Consider the following 24,089-nt stretch of genomic DNA (forward strand, 5'->3'; position numbering starts at 1 on the left):
TGTAACCTGTAGTCTGCAACCTGTAATCCCGAATCTCAAAGCTTGAAGCTTGAAGCAGAAGGTACTCGAAGAAGATCCTCCGTGGGGGCACCAAAACAATGTGAGCGGGATGGAAACACACAGAACGCCTCTATAACGACCCGACACACACTCTTGGAAAGATACACACACACACTATGGGGCACCACTCGGCTTACACAACACACCTGGCCGAGACAGGGAACACACCTATGGAGTGAGAGGAGAGAGAATACCCATTTACCCACTCCACACAGAGACACACACACACACACACACACACACACACACACAAACCCAAAAAAAACTCAGCTCAAAAGAGAAGAACTTCTGATGTTTAGATACAATAGAGCTTGGGCCAACACCAATGGGGCAAATAGCTCACACAATATGGGTAAAAGATACCAGATACAATCACAAATTGGAGCAGAAGCTTTGCTCACAGGAGAAACTTACACAACCAAAATAGAAGAAAATAGTGAGGAATTTGGCAAAATGGACAGCGCCATCGCGTCTGGAACGGCCCAAAACCCCAGTCTACAATGTCAAAGTGCTCAAAGCCGACCTCGGATGAGCAGTTTACGACCAAAACAGACTCCAAAAACCCCAAAAACACACCTGCGGCTATTCCTCCTCTCTTCTCCACGTTTTTTCTGGTCTTCTCTCTGTTTTTTCAGTTCCCACAGTTAGGTTTATTACTTGGGCACCCTTGGCCTTTTAGTTGACCTCAAACGGACCCCGAACAGGCCAAAAACTGACCTCGCAGTGCATAGTTGTCACCTTATTGCATCATCCGCACACCTGGCACTCAGCTTTTTCCAATAATGCATCCTGCCACCACGTGAAGTGGACCCAAAATATGGTCCTCATAATGACCTTTTTGCATAATTATCACAAGGAAACACCCACGTTGTGTCCGTACTCATCCACGTGCAAGTATTGACCCCATTCGGCCTCCTGACACCACTAGATGCCATATGACGCACCTGCTTACCTCATGTGGTCGGCCTGCCGATAGCTTCCTCAAGAAGTTTTACACACTAAAAACTCCTCATTATTGTAGAAAAAACACACTGGTACTGGTAATAGTGAAAATTGATGCACTATGTACATGCTGTCCTACCTGTACACATGTGGGGCCCACATAACCACCTGGCTCTGGAAAATAGATAATCCTTTATTCAATGCACCATGCATGGGTATGTACATATGCGCAATCCCTTGCTCCAAAAAACTCCTGACAACGTGATAGCAAACGGTGGAAATGTGTCAAAGATATACATCAACCACGTTGCAATTGTAAGTATTCTTGACATCTCAACTGCATTTGATTTGTCATTTCACTTATTGATACTCTCATTATAACTTTTCTCATATATTTTGCAACGTTTATCCCTCTTCTTATGAGAAATGGCTCCATTCTTCACATCTCAACTACATTAGATTCGTCATTTTGACTTATTGATACTCTTAGTTTAACTCTTGTTATATATTTTGCAGATGTTTATCCCTCTTCTTATGAGAAATGGGAGCCTGTGGAGTGCATAATAGGCCTCTTCCTTGTTGTTCATGCCCACATTGGTTCTCTATAGTATTCAGGGAGAAGCAGCAAAAGCCTGGCTGATGAAGGAATATTTTTCTATGACCGCTTCTACCAACTCTGCCTAGGGAATAAGAATGGCATGTTGGTGAAAGTGTCTCTACCAACCGACTGGAACACTGTGGACTGGCTAGTTCCTGAGGAAACAATGGTGGAGGCAATGCTCTACAAGGATATACAGAGGTCTCTACGTAACTCTATTCCCACCAAATTGGTTAGAATTGCAAACTTTTTTCCTGCTACACTGTTCATAGAGTTGTTTCATAACTACAATATACGTGTTATGTAAACTATGTTCATGTGCAAGTAATTTCAGCAGTCATCCTGTGACAAACTTCTTGACAGAGGATGGTATGTAAAGGAAGATATTGGCGTATGGTAGGAGGTCGCTCTTGACACTCTAGTTGTCAAGTACATGATTGCAAGCCAATCACTGTTAGTATCCTTTTTGGTATATGCGATCACAAATGCTCAGAGGTAAGTACATTCCTATGGACCAGGTTTCTGTAGGTTTGGAAGATAATCCTGCTGTGGATGTGGAAGTGATTGATAAAGAGAAAAGGCCTAATGTTGGTGGTTACAATAAGGGAGATATGCAGTCTTTTGCAGTTGCGGCACGACATAATTGAAGAGTCAATGGACAGGGACCTTTCAGATTTTTTCTTTTTCCTAGCTGGCCGTAAGCTGATGCGGCGTAGGGAAAAAGATATTTTGTGCAAAGAGTTGGATGGTCGGGTTGAAATAGTGTCAATGACGTAACAGAGATTCTTGTGAACCCAAGTGTATACGAATGACTTTCAATACATGAAGTTTTTTTGAGCTCATTTGTCAATTGTGCTCTGCGAATATAAGTGGTCTTGAAATACATTTCTGTAGCCATTGCCACATCTCTCTCTCTCTCTCTCTCTCTCTCTCTCTCTCTCTCTCTCTCTCTCTCAATGTTAGGCAAGACAAAGACATGATAGAAGAGTCATCTTAATTCATTAGAAAGTACAAACTCGTCCGTGAACAATGGACTGAGATACAATTTCTGTAAGTATGGAATCAAAATGTCTTCAAGGTAAAAATCAAAGGTATGCCCCTCAAAAGAGGGTGGTGAGATAGTTGTTCCTGGTGGATTTAGTTCTCCCTTTTCAGGAGTATCATCAATCAGTAGTGTATTTTTTGCATCAAAGGGTACATCAATTTGGCTAAACGATTTGTACAAAAGAGGTAAGTGTGGTTTTTTAGGGTGGTAGTGGCCCTCGACGGTAATGAATTTTTTTTGATCATACAAAAAGGCAAAAACTGACGTATGAGCGCCGCATACACCGGAAACTATTGTAACTAGTGGCGAGAAGTTTTGCCTTTGCATTGAAGACCATACGGCAACTCTGAAGCGTGGAAGAAGAAACTGAATAAATTCTTTGGTTCCTGGGCGAACCACGACTCGACAAGTTCCCATCCGAAATGTTTGCAAGTCCTCGAAGGGGTCTTCTATACCCAAAGGCATGCACATCAGCAACAATCCATTGATGTCCAAGATAATCAACCTCTGTAAAAGTTGACAAGTACATATAAGTAGTTAGAAGCTAAACATATTTTTTCATACTTGAATAGACATTACCGGAACAACCGTATCTACAGGTAGCAAGGGTCCATACTGGGTCTCTATAGTGTTGTTGTCGTTGTTGCTATCCTCTGCTTTAGCTTCATCGTTGTAGTCATCATTCTCATCTTCATCAAGGGTCTCCCCCATGGCTCTTTCTACCTCATTCAGGGTTTCCTCCAAGGTCTTTTCCTCTGCCTCTGTTGGTCGGCTTGCATCATCCATATCCTTTTGCTCATCCGTAGGCATGCTTTCCTCATCCATCCTTGCCTCATCCAGGGTTTCATTCATGGGCTCTTTTGGCTCCTCCACTAGCCTACTTGGCTCTTTCATTGTCTCCTCCATAAGCCCCTCTGCTTGTACACTAGCACCTTGCATATGCTCATTTGACCTTTCTTCATCCTCGGATATTTCATATTTGGATGATATGACCCCTCGGCCCGTTGTGATTCCACTGTATCTGATGCAGGGGTTTGTCGTGGTGGCTCGTCATGTATTGTCATATCAATTGTGCGGTCATCCAAGCCGCTATCTTCAGGTTCTCTGGGGTTCGACATAGTGAGCAGGTGTTGTATTAGACTTACCCGATATCTTTGCAAATAATCATATGTGTAGTTTTGTATAGCAGCACTCTGCAAAATTGAAAGACCACATGGTGAGAAGTCTTGTATAAAGAAAACCAAAACTGGCTGAATGCATTGCCGAATGGTTACTTTAGTCATGAAAGGTTTTAATGCAAAGTAGCTTTGCAGGACATATTCTGGATGGAGAAGACATCTCCAGCCGCAAGAATTTCCATCGGTTTTATTTGGTACAGGTACATCTTTGATTGGGGCCTTGTATAGGTCATACCTTCCACATAGCTTGCCATAAGCAAGCAACAACCTCTTTATACAACTGCACAAAGGAGTATCAAGATGTTAGCTTGAGGCTTTCAAATTTACATGGATATCTATAAGAAACACTTTCTGATACATAACACTTACATCCTAATTTCAGGGTGGGTTCCTTTTACTGAATTGAACACCCACACTGGTGGCTGCTCAACATCAAGGCATATGAGACTCCAGTGATGGTTGTTCTCATATGGAAAGATGATGACAGTTATTTCCAGCATAGCACAGTGGAGAAACCAACTCTCAAATGTGCCAGATGGACTGTTCTTCTGTCCAATAATCACTGACATTTGTGGATCAAGAAGAAACACCTCTGTGTGGGTGTGCAGTGGAAGTTGACTTTTGATCAAACTGCAGGGAGTGTATCTGAGTTAGTATACCTATCATTTGAGTTTTCAAAGTTATCAAGATAGTAACACTTACTTAAGACAAGCATAGATAATTGTATCTGAGATCTGAGCATCTAGATTAAGCAATATATTAATGTCCACTTTTTCCAGAGCCGGCTTTTTGGCTCCATCTATAAATGGTATCTCTGCAAGCAAACCATCCTTCATTGAAAGTAGAGTTTCTTTGTTGCTTGCCTCTATGGACAGGGTCACATTGCATTCTGTTTGCCTCTGGGACTCCACTGCTACTTTTGCTTTCTCCTTAAGCTCTGCTTCCCTCATGTCTTTTGTTTGGCGAGCAAACGTCTCTGCCCTTGCCCTTGTATTCACATCATGTGTGACATCTACAACTGTGACTTGTGGCAATAGCTCAGGGGGGTATAGAAAAGTAGGTAGAGAGAGAGAGAGAGAGAAGAGAGAGAGAGAGAGAGAGAGAGAGAGAGAGGTTCTGTGTGTGAGTGTGTGTGTGTGTGTGTATTGTATTTGTGTGTGTGTGTGTGTGTGAAGAGAGAGAAAGATATGAAATTTACTGTGAGAGAAAGAGAGAGAGAAAAAGAAACAGAGAGAGAAAGAGAGAGACCTTTGAGAAATAGAGATGGTGATAGAGAAAAAGAGAGAGAGGCACAATGCGACCTTTTGGAAAGAGAGAGAGAGAGAGAGAGAGAGAGAGGGGGGGGGGGGGGGGGGGCAAACCTTCTTAGGACGCAGACGTGCTTTCTCTCGAAGACAGGCCTACTATATTTTTCACGTCCTTTCTATCGGAGACCAGACGGAGGATCGAATTCCTCTTTCTCTCACTCTCTTTGACTCTCGCGGTGTCGAGAAATTTGCGGTCTTGCCAGGAAAGCACCGGGCTTATGGCTGTGAGAGTTTGTGAGAGAACTCAACAAAAACTATATGAAGGAGTTAAACCATAGATGCCATGAAGACTAGAGTTTGGAAAGAAGTGCAATCAAAGAAGACTCACTCTTTCTCTCTTGCACTCACACACACAAAGAAAGAACACAAAAGAGAATGTCAAAACAATACGAAAATGAAAACATCAAGGCTATGGTCATATCGTATCATGGGTAATATGAAAGGGTTAATAGATGAGTTAATGACATTCAATCTTGACTGACCAAATAGGCTACGAATTGTTCTTTGGAATTGTAGTTTTGTGCTTACCATAATATATATATTTTGTCTAGTGATTGGGATTAATTGTGTGTACAAATCCTCTTGGTTCATAGCAAGATAACTACGCTTACGTCAAAAGAAAAGTTATAGTCTATGAGAGGTAGTATGATGGGATCTGGTGATAGAAGTATTTCATTAAGCCTTTCTGGGCCAAAGAGAAGCACTATACGTTGTTGAAAGTGTATTTTTTGGCTAATCCATACGTTAATTTTAATAGATCGTACAGAGTGAAAGCGATAGAAAAGATCATCATGTGGGTTATTCATCTAGGATAGTATGTGAGAAATGTAGATATGAGAGAAGTGAAGAGATGAGAAGTTTCCCTCCCAAGCCCTATTCTTGCCCGTAGGCAATAAGGATACTGGGGAGAGATGTACCTGTAGAAAAGAGAACCTAGAATTTGCAGAGAGGATGAATTACTAAGAATGAGAGAGATAGGTTTGGTTAAGGAGATGAGATTAGATACATATATATATATATATATATATATATGTCGGATTAGAGATGAAAAAGAAAACAACAAGAAATCAAGAAAACATCAATGTAGAACACATCTTACTTGACAAACCCTTCGGCGCCATTATTGATGGAGAGAGAAGAAGAGGGGAGCACTCCACTTTGATTGATACGCCAAGTACAACACCTTCTTTGATTAGAGTTGATCTTCCAAGGATAGCGTACAAGAATGGCTAGTCTTCCTCTAGGCGAAAGTGTAGGCTTGGGCTTATGTTAATGGGGCTAAGTACAATTAGGCATTACTACTCACTCCCTCAAGAATTCCTCTCATCAATGGCTTGAATGCTTGAGTTATTTTTCAAGGAATAAGAGGTCCCCTTTTATAGGTGAAGGGAACCCCCAAGGGTTTACACAAGAAGAGAGGAGCCAGTGTGAATAGGAATTGGAAAAGTTGTAAATGAGCTGTCCCTGCATGATGTGGGCAGATTGGGGTCCAGTATTTTGATCATATCTCCTCAACCGTGGCTCCAAATAAAAAAGTAAAAATATGGGCAAAAACTTCAGCTCATTAGCTACGATTTTTATTTTAAAATCATTTTCCAATTCGGATTGAAACCTTGTGTAAAAAATTCATCAAAATAGGGTCCATTTCTGGTAGCAAAAGTCTTCCCGTGGTCCCCTTAGCCTAGACTTTCATTTAATTCCAAAGGACACCTCATGCCATATGAAAGCATGACATTGCTCCTTGACAAAGTTTTGTAATCATGCTTGCAATAATGCATTAAAATAAGTGTATCTTTGAAATCATGTCACCTAGTGTCCCACTAGGATTTGATTACCTCCTAGTAGCTATTTAAAAAGAAATATAAGAAAAGTATAAAAAATACATAGAATATATATATATTGGAGTTTACCCTAGATATAGGATCTAGCTAGGGTGTGAGATGATAATGAAATAGTAGAAATAAAGAATCAATGCTTTTTGCCCCAAGTTAAAGAGGCGGAGCTATTGAGCTTTTCCCATAGTATTTTCTGATGGTAAAGTAAGGATAGGTTACCCTTGAGAAAAATAATAGGATGAGATAGAAGGATTATTATTATACTTAAATATGCATATGTACATTATAGGAAAGATAATTATGTATCTAAAAATTTACAAGATAGATTTTGTAGCATGCGTTCCCACTATGTACGTGTCACAGCATGACATCCACCCCCTTTAAACCTGCACATCCTCCGGTATGTGCCACATTATTTCTTTGTAAGATCAGCCCTCTTGTACATCTTCCTTGCTTTCTTATTCACTGGATGATTCCAAATCTTCATCTTCACTTTGATCTTATCCTGTGGTTTGCTTCTTCCTCATCAACATCTTCTGGATCATTGTCTCCTCTTCTCTTAAACATTTTGATCCTTTTTCCTGCAATGGGAATCTTTACTTCTGTACCATCTAGTTCAGACAAGCTGTAAGTAGCATTTTCATGCACATGCTTTATAACATACGGTCCAAACCATCTTTTTGCAAACTTACGCATGACTGTGTGCTAGTTATCAAGGCTACTATCATACACCAAAACCCAGTCACCTTTGTCAATTGCTTTGCTCCTGAGTCGATGTCGCTTATCAAAGTATTCCTTGTTTTTCAACCTTGCATTTTTGAGTGGTTCTTTTGTAGCTTCAATGTCTCTAGGTCTTCTCTCTAACTGCCTTATACACAGTGCAAGGAGATCTTCCCTGCTAAGCCCCTCTTGCCAAGGAAGTACATTCCATGTGGGAATTGTATCTTCAATCGGAATCACTGGCTTTTGACCATACATTAGCTCCGCAGACATGTAGCTAGTTATTGAGCTATGTATTGTACGATCAGCCCATAAAGCATACGGTAACAGTTTTGCGGGCCACTCACCAATCTTCCTTTGCAAGCCTTGGCCAAAGCTTTGATGATAGGAGGATTCCCTCTTTCACTCTTTCCATTGCCTTCAGGGTTGTAAGCTCTAGTAAGAGAAATCTTGATTCCTAATCTAGAAAAGAGCTCCCTTGCTTCTTCGGCATCCAGTTCACCTCTATCTGCAGTGATTTTTCCCACACAACCATAACGGCAAATCACTTTATCAAGAAGGAATTTGCACACAGCTTCTATGGTTTTAGCTCTTAATGCTCTTCCTTCAACCTGGTTAGTTAGGTCCTCTCATGCAAGAACCAAGTATCTCATCTGCCAGAGTCCTAGAGGCATTGTGACTAGATCCACAACCCATTTATAGTGCATGGCTAGTGGATATGTAGGGTGCAATCCATCACAACGTTGGACATTTGAATACATTTGACAAGTTACACATGACTCTACAAATTGAGATACATCTTTATACATACCCTTCCACTAGTATTTTTCTTTCAACTTGGAGAAGGTTGCCCACACACCCCTGTGTCCAGCCCATAGACTCTCATGAAACTCTTGCATGAGATTTACTTGAGTCTCTTTTTTACATATAACCCTTTGTGGTGTAGCACCTTTTGTTTAGGATGCTTCCACAAGTAACCTCAAAAAGTACCCATATGCTTTCCTGCGTATCCTCTTGAATTCTTGTTCAGACCAATCATCCTGTTTTGTTAGAGTACTCAAGTAGCTTCCAATAAGAAGCCAATCACCTTCATAAAGCTCTTTCAAGAATGATTCAAGTAGATTAGTCATGCAGACATTGTTACCTTTGACATGAGAGATAGAATAGAACTTTGTGCCTACATCATCTCCCTCGTCAATCATTTGTGAATCATCTTCATACCTTGCCCTTGATAGCATATCTGCCACTGTATTGTCTTTACCTACAATGTGCTTAAACTCAGGATTTAAGGACTTAATGTAGGCAATCCACCGCAACATAGCAATGTCTGGAGTTGAGCAGCTTGTAATCATCCCAAGAAGTGGTAGACAATCTGTTTCTACAACCACACATGTACCAATTAGCTACTCTTTCCCACTTTTCAAGGTTGTAACCATACCACATAACTCTCTCTTTATCTGTGGATAGTTTCTTTGAAGAGAACTTAGCACCTTTGCTCCAAATCTTACCACATATCTGTGTCCTTCTTTGTCATCTTGCCCTATTGCCCATCCAATCCCTATAGGACTGGCGTCTACTGTCACAATTACTGGCCTTTGACACTCATAGTCTACCTTTCTCAAATTTGTTGCTGACTGGAGCAACTCCTTTAGCTTTTTCATGGATTTTACATGTGCTTCTGTTCATTTAAACTTCTGATTCTTTCTAAGCAGCTGATAAAGAGGATGAGCTACATGTGCATGTGGAGTCCAAATAACATAGAAGACACATGCTCCCAGAAACCTTCTAACCTTAGTGATGCTAGTGCATGTTTCTTTCATTCTTTGCAAGGAAGATAGACAAGAGGGCTGATCTTACAAAGAAATAATGTGGCACATACCGGAGGATGTGCAGGTTTAAAGGGGATGGATGTCGTGCTGTGACACGTACATAGTAGGAACGCATGCTACATGATCTATCTTGTAACTTTTTAGATACATAATTATCTTTCCTATAATGTACATATGCATATTTAAGTATAATAATAAGCCTTCTATCTGATCCTATTATTTTTCTCAAGGGTAACCTATCCTTACTTTACCATCAGAAAATACTATGGGAAAAGCTCCATAGCTCCGCCTCTTTAACTTGGGGCAAAAAGCATTGATTCTTTATTTCTACTATCTCATTATCATCTCACACCCTAGTTAGATCCTATATCTAGGGTAAACTACAATATATATATATTCTATGTATTTTTTATCCTTTTTTTATATTTCTTTTTAAATAGCTACTAGGAGGTAATCAAATCCTGGTGGGACACTAGGTGGCATGATTTCAAAGATACACTTATTTTAATGCATTATTGCAATCATGATTACAAGACTTTGTCAAGGAGCAATGTCATGCTTTCATATGGCATGAGGTGTCCTTTGGAATTAAATGAAAGTCTAAGCTAAGGGGACCACGGGAAGACTTTTGCTACCAGAAATGGACCCTATTTTGATGAATTTTTTACACAAGGTTCCAATCCAAATTGGAAAATGATTTTAAAATAAAAATCGTAGATAATGAGCTGAAGTTTTTGTCCATATTTTTACTTTTTCTTTTGGAGCCACGGTTGAGGAGATATGATCAAAATACTGGACCCTAGTCTGCCCACATCATGCAGGGACAGCTCATTTCCAACTTTTTCAATTCCTATTCACACTGGCTCCTCTCTTCTTGTGTAAACCCTTGGGGGCTCCCTTCACCTATAAAAGGAAACCTATTCTTCCTTGAAAGGAACTCAATCATTCAAGCCATTGATGAGAGGAATTCTTGAGGGAGTGAGTAGTAATGCCTAATTGTACTTAGCCATTAACATAAGCCCAAGCCTACACTTTCTCCTAGAGAAAGACTAGCCATTCTTGTACTCTATCCTTGGAAGATCAACTCTAATCAAAGAAAGTCTTGGACTTGGCATATCAATCAATGTTGAATTCTCCCCTCTTCTTCTCTCTCCATCAATAATGGTGCCGAAGGGTTTGTCAAGTAAGATGTGCTCTACATTGATGTTTTCTTGATTTCTTGTTGTTTTCTTTTTCATATATATGTATCTAATCTCATCTCCTTATCCAAACCTATCTCTCTCATTCTTAGTAATTCATCCTCTCTGCAAATTCTAGGTTCTCTTTTCTATAGGTACATCTCTCCTCACAGTATCCTTATTGCCTACGGACAAGAATAGGGCTTGGGAGGGAAACTTCTCATCTCTTCACTTATCTCATATCTACATTTCTCACATACTATCCTAGATGAATAACCCACATGATGATCATTTCTATCGCTTTCACTCTATACGATCTATTAGAATTAATGTATGGATTAGCCGTAAAATACACTTCCAACAACGTATAATGTTTCTCTTTGGCCCAGAAAGGCTTAATGAAATACTTCTATCACCGGATCCCATCATACTACCTCTCATAGACTATAACTTTTCTTTTGACGTAAGCGTAGTTATCTTGCTATGAACCAAGAGGATTTGTACACACAATTAATCCTAATCACTAGACAAAATATATATATTATGGTAAGCACAAAACTACAATTCCAAAGAACAATTCATAGCCTATTTGGTCAGCCAAGATTGAATGCCAGTAACTCATCTATCAACCCTTTCATATTACCCATGATATGATATGACCATAGCCTTGATGCTTTCATTTTTGTATTGTTTTGACATTCTCTTTTGTGTTCTTTCTTTGTTTGTGTGAGTACAAGAGAGAAAGAGTGAATCTTCTTTGATTGCACTTCTTTCCAAACCCTAGTCTTCATGGCATCTATGGTTTAACTCCTTCATAGAGTTTTTGTTGAGTTATCTCACAAACTCTCACAGCCATAAGCCCGGTGCTTTCCTGGCAAGACCGCAAATTTCTTGACAATGTTCCCAGCAGATAGTGAACTATCTCGCTTTCTGCACCTATCATACTGTATATCAGTGGATAGATCTTCAAAGGGAGAATCTAAAAACACAAGGTCCAAATTGTTTTGACCTAAACTATAAACATTTTGCCAATCCCCACTTTTTCATTGGTAGAAGTAAAATAGGTCCTTTTTTTGTACCACCAAACCACGCTTTCACCCGTATACCAATTGTGGTGCAAAAAAATATTCATAGAGGCAAAATATCCACTAACAACTCTAGGCAAGAAACAATACTCGCAACACAAATCAGTTCCAACCACATTTACCCATGCTTGCACCTTGAAAGTTGGTCACCTTATGCAAGACCTTCACATGAGTTTTAGAATTCATGATGTAATTTCTAGTCACAACCAGAGGGGAATGTCATGCTTAACGATGATTTGGTCAATATGCCAAATGTGGTGCCCTCACGGAACTACAAAAAGTTTTATATGAGCTTTTTCTACAATTTTTTTCCTTTTAGAGCACATTGATTGACATGGTTGTGGAAAGGAATCTCTTGGCTATTTTAACCACATGAAAAGTGAGGGTTTCTCACCATATTAGCCTCTTGGAGTGCTTCTATATGACCTTGGCATGTTCTTGATGACCATTTTGTCTGTAATGTTGCATGTAAGATACATTTAATGATGGTAATTACATCTCTTGGAATAAAACCCAAGTCCCTATATAATGTGAAATTATGAACTACCGCGATGATGATGTGAAAGTGAATTGTGTATCTATGTACAAATATATAAGTGACTCAGAGATCACAATGTGCAAGGGTGGAGTGTGTATAGTGCATGGTACATATATGATTACAATTTCATTTTTACAAATCTATCACAATAGCAGAGAATCTATTCTAGAGAAAGTGAGGCCGAAGCAAGTCCAAGCTTCGAGTGCAAGAGGATGAAGTGTGACTCATTGAGGCCTTTGGTAAGAACGTGTGTAATCATTTGTTCACTTGGACAATGTTCAACCATTATGGTGCCTTTGTGTACTTCATACCTGACACAATGATAATGCACAACAATGTTCTTTGACTTATTATGTTGAACATAGTCTTTTGCAAGACTAATAGCACTCTGGTTGTCACACTGCAAGGGTGTGCTAGAAAGAGGAGAATGACCAATATCAACTAGCATTTGTCGAATCCAAATCAACTCACGAGCTACAAGTGATGCCGCAACATATTCAGACTTAGTCGTAGAAACTGCAGCACAACGTTGTTTCTTGCTGGTCTAAGAAACAATACAACCATTTATAAAGAATCAATTTCCACTAGTAGATCGCATAAATAATTGTGACCTTGCCCAGCCTGCATCTGTGTAACCCAAAAGTAAAAGAGATTTCATAAAGTCCGATTTCAATTGTCATCATAGATCAAACCAAAATTTGTAGTGCCTTTTAAGTGTTTCATTACACGCTTTGCTGCAGACCAGTGCTTAAGAAAAGTATGTGCCAAATGTTGTCCTAGATAATTAACAACAAAAAAATATCAGTGCGAGTGTTCATGCCAAAAAACTGAAGACATCCAATCAAGGTAGCATAAGATTTATTTGTGACAAGTCGACCACCACTGTCAGAAGTGTTCTTTGTAGAATGGCAAGACAAGGTGTCTATACCAAATTTTTGAATAGTATCTATAATAAACTTTAACTCTCAAAGGAATAAAATACCTTTTGTGCCGTTCCTTTGAATCTAATTCCAAGACAGAAGTGAATCTCTCCAAGATCCACCATATCAAATGTAGAAGACAATAACTTTTTCACTTACTGAAGAAATCCCAAATCATTGGAAACAAGGATGGTATCATCCACATAAAGAGTAAGAATCACAAAACTGTTACCTTGGTGCTTTATGTACAAGTTGGGGTCTGAAGAGCAAGAGATGAATCTTTTAGAGGTGAGAAAAAGATCAACTTTTGTATACTAAGCCTTTGAAGCTTGTTTGAGACCATATAGTGCCTTATGGAGTTGAGCAACAAGGTCTTCTTTACCTGAAATAACAAACCCTTTTGGACGTTCCATATAAATTTCCTCTTAAAATCACAACTCAGAAAAGTAGTTCGCACATCCATTTGATGAGCCTCTAACTCAAATTGAGCAGCAAATGACAATAAAACTTGAACACTTGTAATACGAATAACCAGTGAAAAGGTCTCTTGATAATCAACACTAGCAACTTGGGAGTAACCTTTTGCATCTAAATGTGCCTTGAACTTATCAAAAGATCCATCTCCTTTTACCTTTGTCTTATACACCCAGTTACACTTAATAGTTGTACGACCAGGAGGTAGTTCAGTTACTATCCATGTACCTTTAGAGATAAGAGAATTGTACTCTGCTTCCATAGCCTCTTGCCATTGATCCTTTTGTGATGAAGAGATAGCTTCACTATAAGTAACATGGTCTTTAGAAGTCAAGAAAGAATTATCAACAATATTGTCATCATAAACATGGCATGAACCATGTTCAAAATCAATAGGCAGATCAACAAACATATCAATATCATCATTGGCAACATTCGAAATGAATCTTTGTGAAGAGAAAAGCTAATCTGTAGGAAGAGTTTCATCATCTGAAAGAAATGGAAAAGCCTGAAGCAACGATTTAGTATCATCAGAATCATCCATAGGCTATTTGTTAAAAGTAGCATCATGATTCACAATTACTTTCTTGGAGGAAGGGTCATAGAATTTGTAGCCTTTGGAAGTGTCTGAATATCCAATAAAAATAACTTTCAGACCAGGAGCATCAAACTTTGTTCGTTTTTCTTTGAGAACATGAATATAAGCAATACATCCAAAGGCTAGAAAATGAGATACAGAAGGAATGTCACATGTCCATGCTATGATGGGTATCATTACTAGAGGGTGCAATAGTAGGAAGATGATTATGAATAAATACTACTGTCAAAGTAGCTTAGTCCATAAAACACGAGATAACCCAGAATGAATTAGCATACATCTTACAACATTGAGAATAGTGCGATGATTTTCTTCAGCAACACCATATGTTGAGGTGATTATGAAATAATATGTTCATGATGAATTTCACTGTCAGCACAGTAACTCACAAACTCTCTAGAAACATATTCGACTCCATTGTTACTACAAAGCTTCTTGAGGAACGACTAGTTTAAAGTTCCTCAGCCTTGTGGAATTATTTTAAAATAGATAAGGCCTCAAATTTTTGTCTAAGTAGAAATACAGTCGTATATCATAAGAAATCATCAATGAACGTAATGAAGTAGCAATATTGTGATCTCAAAGAAGGTAGAGATCCAATATGTCATAAGAATGAGTTGTATTTGAGAGAGAAAAGGGTTTACGATTATGTTTCCCAAGAGCACAAAACTCACAAATTCTTATCTGGGATAAGCGTTTAGATCCATGCCATGAACAAGATAACGACGCTGAAGATCAAGGAGTTTTGAGAAATCAGCATGAACAAAACGGTGATCCCATACTTTGCAATCATGATCACCTCGATCAGTGACAATATTTTCTACAGCATCATTGAGAGAGAGTTCAAATAAATTACCGTTTCAAGGAGTAGCAGTCTATCCATCTTTCTCAATTCAGCATTTGATATGATCAAATTCAACAAATAGACCAAGATCAACAAGTCTAGCAGCTGAAAGAAGATTTATGTTGAAGATCTGGTACATATATATACTACTCGCAAAATTTGAGTGGAAGAAGATAAGGTACCAAGATATAAATCTCCAATATTCACAAGTTGTATCCACATGATAAACAACACGTTGAACTGGTAGTGGATGATAGTTATGGAGCCACTTAGACTGACATGTCATATTTCATGTAGCACCAGAATCGATAATAAAAAGTAATCCATCATGTAGTGGATGATAGTTATGGAGCCACTTAGACTGACATGTCATATTTCATGTAGCACTAGAATCGATAATAAAAAGTAATCCATCACGTATATGAATTATTTTGTCTGCAGTGATAATTGAACATAGGACACAGCTTGTATCTGGTACAATATTATTTCGATGTTCAGTAGCATATGCTCTATTATGATCTGTGTCAAATTGACCCTTATAGAACATATGAGTGGGATGATCAAATCATCCATAATATTCACAAGAAGAAGAAGAATCTCTAGATAAACATGGTTGTTTAGTGGTAATATTGTGTTCTTCATTATATACTGACGTGTCCAACAATCCTCTTTAGTATGGCCAATTCTGTTGCAGTAAGAACATTGCTTGTTAGGAAATTTGAGACAAGAGAAAATATTACCACGACGGTCACCTTTGCGGTTTCCTCATTGAAATGGATGCCTTCAAGCATAAAAAACACGTTCCATTTGTTGTTGCGACTCAGTCTCCTCTTGTGAAATCATAGTTGTATCATGACCATCATTACGTCGTTCTTGACATTGAGAGTATTCAATTAAAGACATGCAGGCTTGGTCAAAATCGAGACTATCTTTATTAGAAAGAATGGTTTATGTTTTCTTATCAAATGAGTGTTAATTTTCAGACTCTAACATCGTCTAGCTCATCCACTACTCAAAAAAATCCTAATCTATGTCTTAAAGGTCCTGAGCAAGTACACCAACTCTCAAGACACCTTTACATAGCTAAAGATGAAACTCCTTAACTATGTGGTTTCTAAAAGATAGTGTTTTTCTCCGACAAAACCTAGAGAAAGTGATGCACAGTGATATCAGAGCGCTGTGATTTTCTCTTGTTTAGGTTACCTTATTCTCAGCAATGGCACCAAAATATAAAATGGGGGTTGCCAAGCCTCACTCTATCTTATTGTAGACATAGCGATAAACACATATATAAATGCCATATTAGAGGATCTTGAAAAACATAGTCAATCCCGATCCACTCAGTGAAGCACTCATCCATATGTTAGAGAGCAAAAGCCAATCATCACATTGGTAAGAAAATCTTGATGACTCACCAAGCAAATGAGCTCCACTCATCACCTAAATCATAGGTAGATTAGAGAGAGTCTAAATATAAGTGCCTAGGGTCTCAAATCCACATTTTAGTCACTTGTCAAGAAAATGCTTATTATCTATAGAGTTGATTTTACCTAATTTGTTTCCGCTCAGAATGCACTCAATAGCTTAGCATTGATGCCCCGATACCCCTCTTATAGCTAAAATGTAGTTTCTATGCTTATTTTGTGAGTTATGAGCTAATTAGCAGGAGGATTAGTAACAATAATTTCAAAAATTCATTGTGAGAAAATTACATCATTACATAGACCTTTCACCTATGAATGTTGTCCTGACACTCCGAATCCACTAGGTGAACACAAAAAAAATAATAGGATTTTTCTAGTTTTTTTGGTAGAAAAATGTCATTTTCAAATGTAGTGGTTGTTGGTAATGCAAAAATGTCATTTTCAAATGCAAGCAATGCCAAAATAGCAGCAAGAAAAAGGATTTTGTCTATTTTTGTACTTACAATGGCTATAGAGTTTATTGTCTAAGATGGCATTTCTTGGAGTACATTGCTTGAAAAAATGTGCTCAGCAAAGCTACAGTAAATATGTATGCTAAATGCAGTGTTTTGTTTTATATTTATGACAAATGCAATGCCCTCAAGGTTCTTGAGGAGCTTCTTACTTGAAATGGTACCTCGTGGAGTACATTGATTGAAGGATATCTCCCAACATGGCAAGATGTAGTACTTTGCAATGCTTGGTGAATATATAAGCTAAATGTGGAGTTATAATGAAAGCACAAAAGGTTTGTCAAGAGCTCTCTTAGGAATATCATCGTTTGAAGCACTATGATTTCCCTGAATGCTTAGCTTCAAACTAGATCTGAAGGAAAGATCTTTTTACAATGCATTATCCTATGCTTGAAATTTGAAGGCCATAATAAAGTAAGTTAATTTGAGGAACTAAAAGGGCTTATAAAAGTGAATTACCAAAAAAATGGTCATGACTGAACATTGCAAATAGCAAGGGGCATCGAGTGGGAGCACAACTGATCCAAGATAGGGGAGAGCAGTTGCAGGAAAGAAACGACACTATCCGAAAAAGAGTACCCCAAGGGGTTTGAGGGTGGGGTCTAGTAAGGCCGCTATAGAATGAGGAGGGAAAAAGTTCTGCCGGTGGTTTTAGTTGGCAGGCTGACAAGCGATATCGGCAGGGAAAGAAAAGCGAGCTCCAGGCGCGGGATCTTACAAGGAAGACAAGTTGCATCCACATGAGAGTGAGCTATACATTTTGGTCTAGGTAGATTATCCGACGAGCAAAAGCAGCTTTTATTTTTTCTTGAAGTTTTTAAACAACTTCTTTTTTTACCACGTTAAAGATCAAATGTGTTTTTTGTCACACCAAGAGTCTTAGCACATGAATTTTTTAAAAAAAAGAACCACTAAACTACTTCCAGGGTTTTACGTAGAGTTTTGTACGAGGTAGAAAAAGGAAAGTCATAGAGGACCAGGATAGCCTTGTTTATAAGTGACGCGGGGTGTCACTCGAGGGATCTACGACAGGGAACCCTCTCGAGAGGGCCGGGGGGCTTAAGGCCATCGGATCCATGCGACTAGAGGGGGCAGGATTAAACATGCATAGAGCTCGTAATCCTAGCACAGATTCATGATAGGCGGATTGGATAGGGCATGGGCATTTGTGGGAGGAGGTTGTGGGCTCATGCAGAGAGTGGGACGAAGGGCGCCTAAATTTTTTATCGCCGCCAACCCAGATCAACGTCCATTGCTTCCCCATCGTAGATCCCTAGAGTCCACCCCGTGCACCTTATTAACGAGGTCGGGCTAGTGATTGCATAAATAAGAGAGCAAGGCGAGGTTAAGAGACATGGGCCCTCTCTCACACTCTCTTGGAAAAGGGCATCATTTCTCTCGCTTTCACTCACGACTAAGCAGAGAGGAAACAAATTGTAACCCTTGTTGTAGTAGAATTTTGTATTCAAATTTATAAGTTATTGGTAATTTAAAAAATTGGTAAAGTGTTGCTTGCATTTAGAAACCTTGTGTCTTGTCTTTCCACTCACCTTTCCCACAATATGCAATCCAGTGTTGATCTTGGCACAATTACCACAATTAAAAACCCAATATCTTTTGATAAATGTAACGTTAAATGGAGCCTGGGTTGGACTGCTGGTAGAGAAACATGATGACACCAGAAGAGGCTGCAATTCAATAATTGATGCAACAATTTGTGGCTTACATGCAAGAGAAGCACAAATTCCAATAGCAATTTAAGTGGAGCAATTACATTCATCAAGCTCCACATGGTAACTAGAAATTTGTAGAGGTTTGAATGGCATGATATTTTGTAGCTTTGCACCATTTATGAGAAATCTATGAAGGATCATGGTGTTAATGATCATGATATAGTGGAAGGATTTCACTTGATTGCGATGGCTGAACTTAGGGCTCGGATTGAAGAAATTCAGGTTGCGCAATCTGCAAACTGGTAGGAATTTTAGAAGGCTTTGCAAGAGGAGTACTTTCTCAAAGATTCCCGGCGAGTGACTAAGAAAAGTTTTATGAAGTGGATACAAAACAAGGATAAGGGTTTATCTGCAAGAGAGTTGTTATTTTGAGAATTTTAGAAGAACTTTGAACAAGCAAGGAGTTCACCCATGCCTTAAAAAGAGTTTGGTACAACTGCTCAAGGATCCATCGGGTGAGTTAGGCTTAACTTCTATCTGGAAAATAGCTTGTAAAGTGGTTAATACGATTGTTAAGTGGCAAAAGGGGGACGTGGATAAATATATGGTGGTTGATCCTAGTGATGTACTTGAAGAAGAACAACACAAAAGCCAAAGCCCAAGCTAGAAGAGACGGTTCTTTATTAACTAGTAAAAGCTATACAAGAGTTAAATTTGAATTTGAAAGCTGCTAAAATTGAACGTTTAAATACAAGGGGATCTTCATTAGATCCCAGGAAACATCCTCCACGAAGGGAATGAGATAGTTTTTGTATGTGGTGTGACACTTCAGATCATGTACGTAAAGATTGTGATGATTTCAATGAAGCTTATAAGAAGAACATAGTTGTTTTGGAAAGACAATAGGATCCATCTTAGGGAAACTGGTGAACGCCTTTGCTTGAACTCCAAGAAAGGTGGTATAAAGAAGTTGGTTGAGGAGATGCAACATAATGTTACTATGGTTGAAGTGGCAATCTATGGGTTGCAGGTATGTGGTATATGGGATAATGAAATTGTTAGAGCCAAGGGTAATCTATGGCCTTATGCTCTTCGGAGAGATGAGAAAAATAAAGTGACTCATAAAACATTATGGCAAGTTGGAAATTGTATTCGGGAATCTACGGGGTGGTTAGATCCTATGGATTCTATTTCTCTGTATTCTTTTCTTTCAAAATCTTAGGCTAAGGAATGTATGGTGGAAGGGAAGCACAAGAGATATGAAGATAATATGGGGTCATCAAAGTGGGTTGTTAGGCCTAGTGGCAAGAAGGAATATGGCTCAACTTCCAAATCAGTTCTTACACCTAAAGTGGTTATGGAGAAGGTGTCCAAGGACAAGAAACAAGGTAAGCCTAGAGGACCTTCTTATATGTTAAAACCCGACATTGAATTGGCTATAGATGTGATGAAGGTTTTTAAGGAATGGATTTTCAATAGCAAGGTGAAGCTCACATTGGAAGAGAGTCTTGGAAAATGCCAAGCATGAGTTTCATGAAGAAATTATTGACATCATAAAGCAAAAAGGACAAGTGAAAATTGAGCAGCAACCTTGTTTGGTCAAGAGTCAAATGATTCAACATATTGAATCAGTTGCAGATGCTTATGAAGGAGAGATTGAAGATAAAATCTCGCAATCTGTGGTGGTCTCAAATCAAGCTACACCCAAGGTAAGAGATATTCACTTTAATGATGTCGATGGTGAAGAAATTATGCCTCGGACTCATTTTTCTAGAACTCATTGGGCAAGAACTACAATAGAGATAATTGTTAAGCTTGGTGACATTGATGAGCTTATTCTAGCACTTGTGGATCATGGTTTGAAGATTAATCTAATGGCACCAGAGGGGGTGGTGGCCTATTGATATGGATCATGGATGGCAGATTCGAGCTGACAATACCCATCTAGGAAAACTTTATGGAGCATGTGCAGATGCTAAGGTAACAATTGGAGATGTTTGTGATGAATATATTTGCTTTATATAGGAGCATTCCTCATATCCGCTCATTTTGGGGCATCCAGACATCATGTTTGTGCGTATGGAGAAAAAGATTCTAGATGATGCATAAGCCACGATCCGAAGCAAATACGATAAAAGAGTTGTTCAATTTTTGAGTGTGTGTGTGTGTTGATTATGCTAGAAATAAAGATAGTTTACGGGATCAATCATTTCCAAGGATTCGTAAAGAGTTTAAAGAGTATAGGTTTGCTCATAATTTTCTCCATGTAGTAATATAGGGTGGGACTATGGTGGTGCAAAGAAGAGGAAGTTCTTGCAAAAAGAGACTTTTTATTTGAGGTTTTTGGGATTAACATCTGAAGGTTTAATTTCATATAAGAAGCTCAATGAATTATTTAAGTGACAGGAGTAGTATGTGGTTAGTGTCCAAAGTGATCTACATGGTGTGATGTGCTTGAACTTGATGATGTTATTTTAGGATCTCATGAAGATTCTTATGTTGACATGATGTCAGAACTTGAGGTTATCAATTAATTTATGTTGCAAAGTGGGACAAGATTTGTGAAAGTTCATGCGATGGCCCATGCATGACATTTTGACACATGTAAGAGAATAATTAGATAATGCGGTTGAAGTGTAGGTGGAGACAAAGTACAAAACTATTGCTAAGAAGGTGAGACTAGTGGGGATACATCTCTACCAGGAGGAAGGGACAAAGTTATTGAGAAATCTTCACAGCAACCAAAGTTAAGGGACCCCAAGAATATTGACCACAAATTTACTAAATAGACCTTGAAGCAATTAACTACTGGTGAAGATGGGTTTCATATTGAAGAGGAGATCAAGTGTTTTCAAGAGATGCTTGTAGAACATGGTAAGTATTTTTCTTTTGAGCCACGTGAATTGCATGCATATATCCAAATATTGTTGCACATATGGTTATTTTTATTTTTTCTCATATGCCATGGAATTTATGTCATATTCCCTTTCCTAAAGCTCATTTGTCAAAGCTTATTGACCTGCAATATGAGAAGATCCGCATGGGAATTTTGGAGCCATCTTTTGTACCATATTCCAATTTATGGTTTATCACCACAGAGAAGAATGATGCCTTGTGACTTATACAGGACATGCAATTGGTAAACAAGGTAACAACTCCCAATGTGGGCACAAGACCAATTGTGGATGACTTTGTTGAAGCTTTTGAAGATAGGGCCATATATTTAGTTTTGGATCACTTTCTAGGCGTCTACCATTAACTTTTCGTAATTTCAAAGTTATGGTCATTTTCTCCAAAATATGGTTTTCATCCCTTCCCCCCTCCGGTCTTTTTAGCCCCATTTGATGGTGTTGGTTTCTACTTACTCTACTCCTATGTGCTAAAAAGAAACTAGAAACAAAAACAAACAAAATGGTATAAAATAAAGTCAAAACAGAAAATGGAATAGAACTTTGAAAGTAATGATAAAGTTGAAGGATGACTCATGCTTTTGGCTATCTCACTCACAACTCTCTTTACCTCTTGAGAATAGATCTAGCAAGTTCCCCACTTCTAGACTCTATCAAGCACTAACATCGTGTCTAGCTGCTTTATTGCTAAAGTGTAAATGGAATGGAAAGACAAATATTTCAAAAGAACGCTCTAAATATGCACTAGGTCACTCACCATCCAAGGATCATTCCTCATAAATGACACCAATGTTAGACATAGCTATGTGGCACTAACATAATATGTCAGTACTCATGGAAGTGAATTGGATGGGGCATGGAGACTCCTTGAGTTTGTCATTCCTCAAGAAGTGAACCTAACAAGCAAATGAATCAACTCAACAAGAAATTCCCCACTCAATGATCACAAAATCCGTCTATGTCCTTTCTCACCGCTCTAGGTCACCACGCCATTTTGTCAACTAAACTAGCTTGGATCGTCGTGAAACTTTAATGGAAGCTTCACTAGGCCTAAAGGAACAAGTCTACAAAGTCTTGTCGCATTCTACCAAGGTACACATATCACAATCCATCATGGTCCAAGTCACAAAAACTTCAACAAACTATCCAAAAAGGTTGCTCTATGATATAGGAAGCTCCTAATGTCAAAATGTCAAAAAACACTGATTTAAGCACTCAAATCTATAGATTAAGCTCATAGATTTGTAGTTACAAACAATAGCTGATTACAGTTGATTAAAAGAGAAAAGAAAGGGAACACAATGTAAGTTTCAAAATTAATATCGGTCCAATCATTAGAAAAGTTGATTACAAGTTAGAGCCGAGAAGCCGCTTGAGTGCAGGTCCAACAAAGCTCTTTCTTTTCCAAAAGCCTCAAGCCCCCATTTTCACATTAATGTTATTATATTTTATACCTAGGTATTTCTAAATGGCCAGTGGCCACCTCACATGGGCCTTTTTTTTCCAGAGACAAAGATCCTTCTATTAGTAATAAAACTTCCCATAGGGCTACAACCACCTCTTCTAGAGAGGGCTACAACAATCATAAGCGGAGACTCTCCCCAAAGAAAAAAAAAACATATGTACAACATATGAGGGATAAATTAGGAAATAGGAGGAGGGAAAAGCTACATAGGTTGATGATAGTGCCATTTGAGCTCACCCCAAACCATGGTGAAGAAAGGCCCAAGGCGCTATATTCGAAGGAGCACTTCTCTAAACTCCGCATGCGATCGAAACTTCCATGAAGTCTCTTGATTTTTCCCCTAAGAGTATGTACTAGCTCTAGCCAAAAATCTTGAACGGTCTTCGTTGGCAGCATAGATTGAGCCTTGAAGATGCGTAAGCAGTGAGCCCGCCAAATAAACCAAAGTGCCAAGCCACATATGAGTTCCCAACACACTTGTGTCTCACTTACCACTCCTGAGGAGTAAGCTCTATAGCAGACTAGAGCGTAGGTCAACCCCCTGTATCACTATCATCCTGCTAGTGGCGGATGCTCAAACTATAGTGCAGGGCCCATGACAGTGGACCAAGCAGCTACCCCCCAAGTGTATTTTTGTGTTGTTGAAAGAGTTGGCATTATCCGATGGACTTGAAGCCAAACCTCCTGTGCCATGGGGAAATCCCATAGACAGTGATGCTGACTCTCCAAAGGATGTCACAAGTTGCCCATGTTGTCGGGAGGCCACTATGTACCAACCAGGTCCCCACTACGGTAGCTCTATGTGCAACTAGACACTGAAACAGAGTGACTCACCATGGCTGTCTTGCATCCCACAACCTCACCCAAAAGGCTGACAAGAACTCAACTGTGAGACCCTCCTCCTGGTGCTACTATAGGATGAGCCTCTCTTTGAGCTACCAGTATGTGACATCCC

This window comes from Adiantum capillus-veneris, chromosome 20 (assembly GCF_014529385.1).
Source record: "Adiantum capillus-veneris isolate H3 chromosome 20, ASM1452938v2, whole genome shotgun sequence".
Taxonomy (NCBI): domain Eukaryota; kingdom Viridiplantae; phylum Streptophyta; class Polypodiopsida; order Polypodiales; family Pteridaceae; genus Adiantum; species Adiantum capillus-veneris.